The sequence below is a fragment of the Haliotis rufescens genome, unplaced genomic scaffold (genome assembly GCF_023055435.1).
Source record: "Haliotis rufescens isolate VD_foot unplaced genomic scaffold, xgHalRufe1.0.p SCAF_2, whole genome shotgun sequence".
Classification (NCBI taxonomy): domain Eukaryota; kingdom Metazoa; phylum Mollusca; class Gastropoda; order Lepetellida; family Haliotidae; genus Haliotis; species Haliotis rufescens.
Window position 1 is genome coordinate 24,456,426 of NW_025963890.1, and position 13,826 is coordinate 24,470,251.

Here is a 13,826-nt window from a genome sequence, read left to right on the forward strand (position 1 = left end):
CCGAGCGCCAGACAGGGTAACAACAAGTACAATCTTTTAACGTCTTTTTGTATGACGCGGCCCGGGCGGACGCTCTACCACAAGACCACGGAGGCGGTCTCCTCTAGAGTGTACATCTTGACATAATAAGTTCAGATAATTTCCAAATTTTGAGGTAGTCTTAATCGATTATTTATATATGTTTTAGAGTGTCATTCATTAAAGGTGGTACTTTTGACGTATATGGTATGAATATATGTTGTCACTCTATTTTTCAAATTGCCATCTCCAATACAAAATTAGCTGTTACGGATGTACTATCATTGTAAGCCTCGTCTGATGGACAGTGCACTACTTCCAAAGACGCACTTAGGGCACCTTGTCAATTACTACGCTTTCAGAAGGCTTTATTACAAATAAACGCTATAAATTTAACATTTGATTGATGCATATACTTTAAATGAAACGATCGAGACTATTAATTTCTTGATGCTTGCTGTTATAAGCAGATCCTGAAAAAAAGGTGGACCTATATTTTGTGTAATACTTCGGTCAACATGGAAGCTGTTCGGTTACAGTAATTTTTGGCGCGGGTTATTGTTACGATCATGGCACTAAACACGGAAATTCAAGAGCTATTTCTCACATAACAGTTAAAATGGGGACGGGATCTATCGGATAACCATTTCCGATTATATCCATCAAGGATTTATACTCGAAATCTCTCACGATTTAATCTGATACACCGATAAGACAGGTGAGTACCATGTCATTTACAATGGTTGTGATGCTTTTCAATTCCTTATTTTCGTTTGTTATTCAAGAAATATTGCTTACATTTTATGGTATGCGTGTTGAATAGTATTATTTGATCATATACGTATCACTGCCGACCTTTGCAAAGCCATCGGTAACTGTCAAATGCTGATTTTGAATGTAAATGTATGGTTTCCTTCCTGACCGAGTGTCCCGTTTGTTTACAGTTTGTTCCGGTGTTGATATCAAAGGTGTTTTTGAGCCGTACTTCTGTATTTTTTATCTCAGTGTACATTATGATCGAAAACGGTTTACTCATTACTGTTGTCAGTCTTTTCCTACGTTTATCTGCTTTGGCATTGTAATTTTGTAAGACATGCATTGTGATTTATCAGGCAAGACTGGAAGCCATTTACTCAGTAGGCGACCAACATTTTGGTGAATGTTATGAGGCAATAATAGACAAAATCGAAGCTGTTTCTCGCATGTTTACGTTATGCTTCATTCATATAGAATATACTTTTATAATTACGTATGACTGTGCCTTCCTGTTATTAAAATATTGTTATTTCGGTACAATTTTATTAAAGACAGTCCAAACAGGAAGAGGCTAAATAAAGGGACGTAACTCTTGGAACACTACACGGTTATTAATTGACAGTTCTAAGAAGTTAGTCACAAATTGTGCTATGACATTGTGGATGTAAATTTGACTTTGTTACCTGTGCAATGTTAAATTGTAAGAAATCAAACAGTCATTTGGAATGGAGGTTAACTCTGTGCTTACATGTCATTACGACACCCCTTTCAAACATATCTGTTCTTTTTTAGTGTTTTGGTATGTTTTATTATGAATTATAGTCTGGAAAGGTTGTATCTGATGATCTGACATTATTACTTAACAATTGGATGATTTTGGTATGTAAATAATCTGTAGCATTTACAGTTTCCTCGCCCACAGCCTCTTTCTGTGTTGCAAAAAGAACAATTGGCAATTTCACTCTAAAAGAGCAAAATAAGTCTCACAAATTCAGTTCATGTATTATATCACATATATCATGATATATGTATCAACATTCTATCATCTTTTTAAACTGCCCAATAGTTAAGGTATCTTAAGGACTAGTAGTAATTTGCCGTTTTTAAGGGTTTTGCTATATGCTGTTATTATAAGGACTAATAGACTAAAAGTGTTAGTTTCTAACACTGATTTTATATCCCACTGTGGTTGGGTATGTTCAAAGATTGTTGTTGATGACATGAAAAGCTAGTTGCACCAGACATGACCAGGTAGCACCCTGGTCCCCAATAAACTGTCAAAGTTGAAATGTAAATTCATATAGAACTATGTGTCTAAGTAAGTAAAAGCTAAGATCTCTGATGACTGTCATGTGTCATGAATGGCACATAACATAATAGCATAGAATTTTGTGATATAGTATGGTAAATACTGGAGGGGTGGGGGTGGGAGACAGGTGCTTGAGATCAATATACTGTACAGAGCTACTGTGTAACAAAGTAAATATATGAGATAGGTGTATGATGACACAGTTTGACATTTCTGTAAGCTGTCTTTTTCTCAGGTTTGATTTCACTTATGAAACATGACAAATTGTCACTGTTGTCCAACAAGTTAGAATCACTAATTTTTGGTTCATGTGATGTGAGATCTTAGTTTGAGTCACAAAAGAAATTTCTTGCCCAGTGTCATACTTTTAAATGTCAGTGTGTGATTTCTGACCTGAAGTCATGTGTTATGAGCCTGCATCTTTTATTTTTTTAATTGTGCTTTTGTTTTTGAAATGCATAAAACAATCAATATAACATGCAGTGTCAACATTAACGTGGATCCTTCAGATTTGCTGCTATAGTATAATTAGTATTTGAATCTTGAAACACCCTGAACCATTAACTAGTAACATAAGTTTTATGACAACATGGTCACATAGATAAACATAGCCTGAGACAAGTGAAAATCCAGAGGGACTTGTTTTTTCTCTCTTAAAATTTGGATATTTTACATAAACCACTATTCCGAAATGAGCAGTAGACTCCCAAGATTTGACCAATGGCGCTGACACTTGGACAAGGACCATTTCAATTTCATTCTTGTTTTGACTTTTGACAAGACATGTTTGAGCCACAATGATTGATTTATGTTTACTGTTAGGTATAAAATTCAGTGTTCATTCTATTTTGAGAGTTCAACATTGCATCATAACTGCATATGCTTTAATAGGGCCAACCATCATTTTAAACAATGTATATAGATTATGTTTTGTTTGCCTACTACATGTACAAGGTTTGAAGAATAATTTTTTTTGTGGTCATTCCAGGTTAGAATTGGTCATCAGCAATCTATGGTTGTTGTACAAGGGAACTTAATGGAACAGGTGTCCAGATTTGGTGACTTGGTTGATTGTGTATCACTGTATCCTGACAGCATGGATCGTTGCTCATAATATCATTGGTTTTCTGGTTCAGATTCAATTATGTTACAGACTGAAAATCACATAGCTGGAATAATGTGCAGCAATAACCACAAACAAATATATTTGTTTTACTGGACTTTATAAATGCCAGTAGCTTAAGTCATGGACTGATCAAATTGGATTTGAAATAATTTTAGAAGCATTGCCATAATAGTCATGATGGTGATTTAGTCTTTTATTCCAGAACTTTTGTAGGTATGTATACACCATGAATATTAGGAGTGGGATGATACACCGATGCATCAGTTGATCTCAATATTTTACTTACCAATACAAGTATCCATAACAGTCACACACTTAATAAAAAATATTGATTCTTACCTTCAATGTTTGCTTTAATAACTGTTACACCAAACACTAATCATGCTAATTAGTGGTGAAAATTAGCAACGTAAAGATTTTTCTCCACTGCACCATACTTGACACTACCATCTGTTAATTGTCAGTTTGCTAGGTATTTGTCCATCCTGTCTTTGAAAAAGATGGCTTAAGCACCACAGATAAGAGCGCATGCATGTATTGGGGTACATATCGGATCGTGAGCCAGGTAACGTGATGCGCAACAGATCACACAATTGGTGTGTCATCCAAACTCAAATGAATAGTAGTAGAAATCATGTTTGTCATGATTTAGAAAATTACAATACATTGTTTTTCAATCATTTGGCCAATATTTCTGTAAGTGCAATGTCTGGATATTCATAGGCAGTATGCAAGTTTGTTGAAATGTCACCTCACCATGGACTTATCATGCTTTACTTAATTTTGAACCCTGTCACCTTTCAAAATGACCCCCAATTTTGTCACTGGTACTAGTGGTAGAACAAGGGTGAACACTGGGCTGTGCTTCACAATATCTCAATTATATCAACAACTACAAAAAACAAGGTGTGATTTGGAACCTTTTTGGTCCACTGGATATGCATTAATTTTTGTGTTAGAAATAAGGAAAGGTTTGTAGTTTTGCTCATATGAAACATGGAGCTTTTGTTCAACACTTATGTTCTTGCATGAACATCGGGGACTTACTGGGCCAGTCAGTGTCCATATGCATTCCTGTCATTTTGTATTTCAAAACTAGCGAATGGAACAATGACAGGAACAAAATATTGTCAACATATTGCTGCCAGTCAAATGTCCATTCACAATATATAAATTATTTCGACTGTCGGGTGATATTGCTTCAAACCATGGCTCTGTCGTCCCCATACTGATCATGGTCAAGAATTGTTTCCCTGGCATACTGCTCACTGCTACTTTATATATAGTACATACATAACAACATTTCCTGCCATCTGTGAATTGGAGATAAAATCTTGATCCATCTGTAAACAATGTGTAACGTCATTTGCACACAGATTTGCCAAGTGCAGATTATTTACAGCCGTCTTGTTATAGCTGGAATATTGCCGAATGCCGCGGTAAACATTGAACATAAAAGTAAAAAATAGGATTTACTTTAAATCCAGAATAGAATTTTCATTTTATTCCACCAACTAATCATACTAAGCAACTAACTAAAACAACTCTACCAAAAAGGTTAATATCTGAGTTCAACAAATCTATTTCATTCATATTTTGACTGACACACAAGCTAATCGGTTAGCAAAAAATCGGTAAACCATCAAGTATGAACAGAGCTACAGATAAGCAGCATATTTACCTAAAATAATACACTCAAAAAATATTCAAAGCCCAATTACTTCCAATTAACTTGCATACAGAAACATATGCATTAAATGAAAGTCACAAATGTATAAAAACAGCTCACATAAATACCCAATGAACCTTTTTCAGCATGCGTACAAAGGCTAATTTCCGAAACACAATAACGAGCTAATTTACTTTCCAAGTCAAGCCTATATATTTAGAACAGTTATATACATCTAAAACGTTTCCGTTTTTATAAATTTTAAAATGTTCACTAATTTTGGGAAAACGCCCAATAGATTGATGAATAGATGAGTGAAAAAATATTGGTTACCTAATGAAAAATGTAATATTCTGAATAACCCAATTTAAAAAGGAAGTCAACAGTAAAAACTCAATCACTCAAAAAGTTATCTGGAGCTCTGTATGAAAACGGTGACTTTAAACTGATTCTAATAGTTTTAAGGATGTGTTTTTCGTATGTTTGAACATGAGCAAGTCTTTGGAAGAAGCTGATTTTCTTAGGTGATGAAAAATTCACCTACTGTCACAGGCTCATATTTACTCCAGAGGGTAGAAGTATTCTTTTTTTCCCCAGTTATATGCAGATTTCCCAACCAATACAGTGTAAGAAATTGGCACAAGTACTATAGTCCTTGCCAAACTGCCCAATAGTTCAGGTAGCGTAAGAACCAGTAGAAACTTGCCATTATTAATGGTTTTGCTATACTGTTTTCGATGTAATAAGCGCCCAGAGTGCTCTCAAAATTAGAAATAGGGGGCTCTTATTAAAATAATATTTTGGTTGAAAGAGTTGAAAGATCGTAAATTTCGTGGTTTATGCTGACAGCCTGAAATGTTTATATACGACACATATATTTTTCCAGGATTTAATTGCCCATAATTAAGGATGCATATAACACACGAGTTCGTATTATGCACTAACAAATAAATCTTACATTGATCAATCGGAAGGGGTGCTAATTGAGATTGTTCACTACCCAATATAATTAGCAAATATCGCTGCCGGCGCTTATTAGAGCGGGGCGCTTATTACATCGAATACGGTATATGTGTTATCATTGTAAGGACTAGTGGACTGAAACAGTTATTTTCTATCGCTGTATTTGAATGTTTTTCATCACAATAATTGTTATTGTTTCTTATCCTTTGGTTTAAGACATAAGACATTTTGATTGTAAGAGGTATCGCTTTGTCATTTCAGCTGTTAAAAATGCTCTGTTTCCTGAAAAATACTTGTTTGATTCAACTTAAGACATGGTATGATTCAAAATAGTATATTTTTGTATTCTTTGGGGGGCCTGACATAAGATGAAAACAAGCCTACCCCCACTTAATTTCTAACAAAGAATATCATGAACTTACACTTATAATTTGTTATAAATCAATATCACAAATTAAAATTTCAGATATATTCCTTGGTTTGAAAACTTACACCAACAAAACACTGATCACATCTATCATTCGGAACATCACTTTGTTCTGCACCCTCTGTTATCCAGTGGGTCATATCTGAATTCTGTTTATGAATTAAATATCCGTCTGGAAATCATTTGTTGTCTAGTAGATGACATTATTAACAGTTCAGGGTCTATAAACTATCGCCTAATAGTAACAGACAGTATATGAAACCTATACATATTTCATTTCAGTTCTGTATTGTGACATTGTCGACCATTTGAATGGCACTGGCCAACCATTAGAGAATACAATATGTTACCTGAACCCAGATGCATTCATAAGTATTAACGCGGAAATGAAGTCCTTCTTGCTGCAACAAGCCTTCTTGGTTGTATTTGTGCCAGGGATCACTTACTGGTGATATCCATTGGATGTCTGTTATAATAAACGACTGAAACCAAGGATTTTTCAAAATCCTGGATATTTTCATCTTGTGGCAAAATTTACATAAGTGAATAAGTCAAATTGAAATTATGAAATTAGCAACTGATTCCTGTGATTGACAAAAGGAACTTTTTTTCAACCAGCTTGTATATAATGTGTTTATTACTCATCCATTGTGATCATAGCAACATCTAACAAATTGGCGTATGACGAAGATGTTGTCAAGAAAGTCTGGTGTATGGTTCCCCCCATAACATGATTCATTTGAAAAAGATGTCTAAAAATAATACTGGGAACTCCCATGTATGTTCTATCGGACAGCCATAAGGTTACGTTGGCCTCAGTTTTGAACTATCAATTAAACAAGTGTTCAAAGGAATATATTTTATTGTTCAAAGAGCTTATAGCACCATATAGTTTATGATTTCTTTGCAGTCATGATATCTTCCAAACAGCATTCTGTTTTGTCTCTCAGTTTAACCTTGATAGACTCGATTGTTTGTGTAAACCTGGAAAAAAACCCTTAAAGCGTGATCCATAATTAAGGCGGCACCATATTACCGGTATGTCAGTAAATTGAGGTTCATTCCATCCACGAATCATTTTTGTCATGCTTGGTATTTATAGTGGTGTCAAATAATGGTGTGTTTCAATGTGTATGTTGTTATACACTTACCAAATAACTTCACTGCCCCGGAGCATGTATCTGGAGCCCCAAGATGACTGCATATTTTTTTTGAATGAGTAAACATCATGTACCAGCATCTTGTGTTTTTTTGGTCATTTTATGCAGTTCATTCATTCATGTTCCAGATTGCTACTGAATTCAAACTTAAGAATTGTACAATATGTCGTGATACATATCGCAATACCCGTCCCTATTCATAATACATTTATTATTTTAAAGGAAAAGAAGTTTTTCTTTGAAATGGCAGATGGCATGAAAAGGCTTATGATATAGACTTAATAGACAAAATCTTTTGGCTTTCATGCTGAACACACCAGCTGCATAGAATGATATCAGCCAGTTTCGTTTGCCTTTAATCTGGTTTACTTTTAATATGTATAACACTTATTAACAGGGACTTGCATTACAGTTGGTGTAACGATATGGCAATACAGTATTGTATCACGACAAGAAGCTAACGATACAATACATGGATTTACAACCCCTGTATCATGATACAATACATTACATTACAAGTTATTTTGTTGTAGAAACATGTAATTTTTAACAATGTGATTATTGTACAAGAAGCAGCTTATGCAGATTGTGAATTATTTCCAGGTTGGCTATAAATAGCATTAATTCACAGTGCCCCCCCCCCCAGCCTATATGTTTCTGTTCTACAATATCCCATCTTCGCTCTCTGAAATTTAAAAACAGTTGATTCAGGATTATGATCTATGTACAATAAGAAAGACTATCAAGAGATGTATTGGGGTACGAATCGTATCATGATACATATCATATCACAGCCCCACCATATTGTTACATCCCTAATTTGAGTAATATTAATTTGCCGAAACATTCACTGTTGATATTGTACTTAGCACCTGTTAAAACAAGCGCAAAATAGAACAAACGAATTTAACTCAACTGTGGAATGCAGACATAGGTTTGTTGACAATCAAATCTTATGTTCCAGCCAACCTTCGACAGGCTTTGTCAATCAGCGGTCAAGCCTCTCTTGTCACAGGATATTGCTCATATTTTCACTTGTTATGTTATTATCATAATATCTACTGGAACACCTCATTGAATATTTAAGTCATGGTTGTTCCACTCACTATTCCATCTGCTTTGCCGTGTGTCAACGTCATGAACATACGAATTTCGTGATGTGCCAACTGTTGATGGTGAGCTCGTCTCCGTGCCATCTGTACTAACATCAAGCGAAGGAAGTGTGCACTGCAGTGAGCTTGGCAGCGTAAGGGACAAGTTCCCTTAACAATTGTTCTGTCTCACTCCGTACTCGTCTGAAATCATTGTCATCTTGGACGCCTTGACCAAATAACTAAATAAAGGTTTTCCTCGCCATTTCTATTTTTATCTATGTCGCAATATGTAACCACTATCAACTATTTGGCCAATGGTGAGATCAAACGGAAGGTGTCAGTGATGTCTTAGATATTTATCAAGAACAGTATCAATGCCAGATGTAGATATTTCAAAGAGATACATGGTAGTTTGGGATATTTGAAAATAGGGAAGGGGTGGTGCATAACTTTTTTCAAGGACTGTTGTCAGCTTAAGTATAAGACTCGTGTTCAAACAAATGGCTAACCTCAAATCAAGTCACAGTTTGTCAGTGCCTCTCAGTCCACTGGATCAGTACTAGTGTTGGGATAAATCATTAGTATATAATTAGGTCTAATAGGATATCCATGCTTTTTTGAAGATGGTCAATCCTCAATTTTAATTGATTGGTAATATTTTGTATTTTGACCGCATCATGCTTAAGATGGACCTTGCTTTAACACTGTCACTTGTCCATTTTCTGCGATAGAGACTAACAATTTTTGTCCACTAGTCCTCATGATGATAACATAGGAAAACTTAAAAATGACAAATTTCCACTTAGGCAAGGACTATAGGACTAGTGCCAATATATATCCCTGATTTATCATCTGGAGAGCATTGAAAATCTGGGAGCTCTCGTTTCCTCACATAAAGATAACCTAGATTTCTCTTATTTAGAGTCAGAATTGAGGGGTGGACCAGTTGGATCTTTCTAAATGATAGTTTTACCTTGCTGATGTCAGCATTGTTAGTATTTGATGGGGGGTCCAATGGGTTAAGGTGCCACAGTCTGCTGTGTTGAGTTGCATTCCTGTCATTCCAAGATTTGATGATCATGGAATTTCGGATTCACTCTGTCTGCACCATACATGACTTCATTGAAAAACTTAAGTAATTTATTAAATCAGTCTGTATTAATGAACCTAAAAGCCATGTCTGATTTCACAAGAGCAAGTCACATGCACAGGGATTATCCTGAAGTTTTTTATTTAATCTCTCCTGGTCCAACAATAAGCTTTTTGGAGTGTATTTTATCGGGTAATGAGCATTGTCATCTGAAATAAAATACTAATTACAATATTATTTATGTATTTCTGTTCATTGTTAAGATCATAATTGAATATATTCAAATTGATAAGACATGAATAGTGACTGTTGTAAATGGTATTACAATTTGCTTGCCAAAATATATTATTTACATTTGAGAATGATATTTTATGAGACAGTGATTTTGCTGTCTATTTCTGTCTGTATTGTGTGCTGCATCAAAGGAAAGATTGTTGAGTTTTTATCCCCCGCCGGGCCAGAATGGCCAAAGGGGGATTATGTCGTGGCGCAGTCTGTCCCACAGAGGGTACTAAGCTTGTGAAATCAACTCCTCCTTCAGTTTCCAGAGAATATCCCTGAAACTCTACACACAAGATGTGGCATGTTGATGATACGCATATCGCAGTCCAGTTTCATTTCGACTAATTTTGACAGAGTGACTGCCCCTGTTTTACGGAGCTTCATTTGCCTAATTGTGAGAGAGTGTACTAAGCTTGTGAAACCAACTCCTACAGTTTCCAGAGAATATCACAATATCTAACTATAACTATAACTATAGTTAGTTTCCTTGTATAAGGCTTTTGTGGGTGAGCTACATCCTTATGGCATTAGCATTCAGACTGGATTACTCCCAACAAAATGTTCTGCACAATTTGTTTCAAATGCAGTGCCATCTACTGTTGTTATTTCATAAAATACAAAGAAAATAAGAAAATATAAACTCGTTAAAAAAGTTCATGCGGTGGATGTTGTGCTCTCAGAGCACTCTTGTTATTTAATTAGTTGTGACAATGTATTATATGTTCATTATACAATAAATCTTGTTCAAGGTTGACGCTTTTGTTTAATTAACAACATTTAAGTCATGTTTTTATTTATATGTTTATTTCCCACAGAAGGTGGTGTGTTTGTCATGAGCGGTAGCCTGTAGAAGTTGAAAAGACTGTTGACATTCATGATGTTTTGTTTAAGTTACTTACATATGAATGATTTAGTTACATGTTTCTATTTTTATGGACAAATCTTGAAGCAAAAGTATCGTAGCAAATTCTAAATTCAACTTGCTGTTTGACCATTAGAAATAGTTCAAAATTTGTAATTCTTGCACTGTGACCATTCTGCAGGTGGGTATGTTTATGAAAACTCTTCAACCAGTTCTGTCTTATCTAAAGGCTAGGCTCATCTTCTGAGCCTACTTTGCTTTCAATTCCAATATAAATTATGCTTTTACTTTTACCTTGTAACTAAGGTCACAGACCACTCATATATATAACCCAGTTTGTTGTGTTTGTTTGTTTGTTTGTTTGTGACTTATCATGTCAAATTCACTGTGGAACAAAAAAATGTGGACAAAGTCTTGGACAAACTAATTCTCAGCCTTCTATATATGGTCGGTTACTTGGCTTCTTTTGGACAGAAGTCCACATGTAAATGTATGTGGCAGTAGTATATATATATATCTGTATAAGCGCTAGTACACATGCATTGTTACTACACATTAATTTTCAAGATTTTTTTTTTTTTTTGCTGACTCAAGTGTCTTGCTGCTACAACATCTGACAGCTATGATATGCTGCTAGGCTTGACTGGGTTTGACCTGAAACTGATTGTGGCTAAAAATAGCTCCAGTCTGCAGCTTGCCTCAGCAGTGGCTGAGTGCTGCTTGTATCAAGAGCAGTTTCAGTGGACCAATTTCTTCACATTGGGAAAAGGGAAGCCTGGGTTTTTCCATGTTTCAACCATGTGATCTAATGATAGAATCTATGTAGCATGTGCAATTACAAATTGAATTATATCTGAGAGTCTCTTTGTTATTTGTTTTTCTATTTTCATACTAAGTTTTAGAAAACAGTAAGGGTTAGACCGTTAGAGTAAATTGAACCTTTGCATTTATAAGTTTATTTTAATGAACAGTGGAGCCAGTGCTTATATTTCTGAACTTAGCTATGTTATCATTTTCAGTGCAACTTAGTGTTACTAAATTGACTTATGTTACTACTTATTAGTTGAACTTTCCAGACAGAACAAAAAGCCCTGGCTGCAGACTAGTGGCAAACTGACAGTGCATCATAGGTATTGCAGCGATAGAATCAGAAACTAACTGTTTTAGTCTACTAGTCCTTATAATGATAACATATCTCAAAACCCTTAAAAATGTCAATTTTCTTCTAGTCCTTACGCTACCTGAACTATTGGGCAGTTTGGCAAGGACAAAAGTACTTCTGCTGTATTGGTTGGGAAATGTGTACCAATGCTGTGTTGATACTTAAATGTTAACATCACTGTATAACACATTTTAGTGTATCAGATTATCTTTTATTAGCAAGGATTAATCCTGACTTGCCTAGAGGCCAATATCAGGTCCAAAGTCTGCTGCAAATGTCAGTAATAATTCGAAATTGATATTTAACAATTTATCTGTTATAGTTATAACTAACAATAGTTTTGTTGAAGTGACTTGTATTTAACTGATAACAGGACCAATATAGGGGAAGAGGTGTTAATGCTTAGTTTAACATTATTGCACTGATTGCAAGATTAAATTTTAATGTTAAAATACCTCTGAATCGAAGAAAATAAGAATTTTATTTTTTTTTAAAAACACCAACACAATAATTTTTAATAATCTGTCCGCCAAGGGTACTTAGTTTGAAATCCTACATCATTATCTGATTAGCAAACCTTACTAGACCAAACTTCATATTACGAGACTCAGGTTTTGGACTCTTGACTAAGGTCCTAGACTGGTATGCTTGTCACATCATGTGTGCTATAAGTAAGGCTTAAAAAATAAAAGAATTGGTTCTCAGGCAATGGCTTTTGAAAATAGAGAGTAATTTTTTTGTGGTTGTTCAAACTACAGTCGTATGTAAACAAATAAACAGTTGTGTATAATCAGTCGAGGAATGGGCCTCTCAACATAAATATACTGAGTAAAATACAGTATTTGACTACCAATGTGTGCATAATACATGCATACAATGAGCTATGATTATATTTCACAACACGAAGATGTTGCCGTGAGCACGTAACACAAGAAGTAGCATATGTCATAAAATCCACACTGAAGTACGCAAGTTAGTCCCGTTATTACACTCTGGATATACTGCTTTTTTATCCAAGATTTCATTCACTTTGTTCACATCAATTTTGGCAAAATCGTGTTTGAAATGATGGGCTGTGGTCTTGTGTTCTAGACATGGAATATTTACCGTTATTATATTTCTTTTGAAAATGGAAATAAAAAAGAAACATGAGGTGGACTTTATGATGATGCAGCAGTGCCAGAGAACCAATACTATGACCTTCTATGAGTCAAAATATGAATTTATGAATTATGTATGAATACATTCCAAAATTGTTTTGTAGTTAAATCCACTAACGTAATACGATTTTCTCCCTTTCTAGCCTAGTGGTTAAAGCGTTCGATCGTCACGCCGAAGACAAGGGTTCGATTCCCGAATGGGTGCAATGTGTGAAGCCCATTTCTAGTGTCCCTCGCCCTGATATTGCTTGAATATTGCTAAAAGCGGCGTAAAACCATACTCACTCACTTTGTATGTGAGAGAAACAAAACAATTAAACTTGATCAATCCAAAATTGAAATTTTTTAAACAAGACATCACTAGACAGTAGACATGATGATTTACCGATTAAATGTATTTCCAGTTCTACAAGGTATTGTTATCCCCCCGGCATGTAATGCGGGGGGATATAGCGATCAGCCAGTCAGTCAGTCTGTCCGTCCGTCTGTCCATCCGTAATCATTTCCCTTTCCGGGGCAGAACTCGAAAATAATTCATTGTATTTGTTTGAAACTTGGCATATCTATCAGTTACATACTGAAGTTGTGCCTTTTGCTATTTAGGAATTTTAGAAATTTTTATTTTTTACGTTTCCATAGTAACAAGTTGGACTAAGGTTCTATAAGGGTGGTGTTTGTTTCCGGGAGCGTACACAAAAACTGATAAATACTTTCTTACAAAACCTTGCATGTCAACCAGGCACATACT

At 35.1% G+C, this 13,826-nt stretch overlaps 1 protein-coding gene across 4 annotated transcripts in view; it reads left to right on the forward strand.

The window, feature by feature from the left end:
- Window positions 1-517: 517 nt before the first annotated feature.
- Window positions 518-13,826, forward strand: part of LOC124146183 (nipped-B-like protein) — a 63,834-nt gene continuing 50,525 nt past the window's right edge. For all 4 annotated transcript variants that reach the window (XM_046516343.2, XM_046516344.2, XM_046516345.2 and 1 more), the window contains exon 1: window positions 518-736. The gene's annotated coding sequence lies outside the window, so the exon portion shown is untranslated. The remainder of the gene's footprint in view (window positions 737-13,826) is intronic.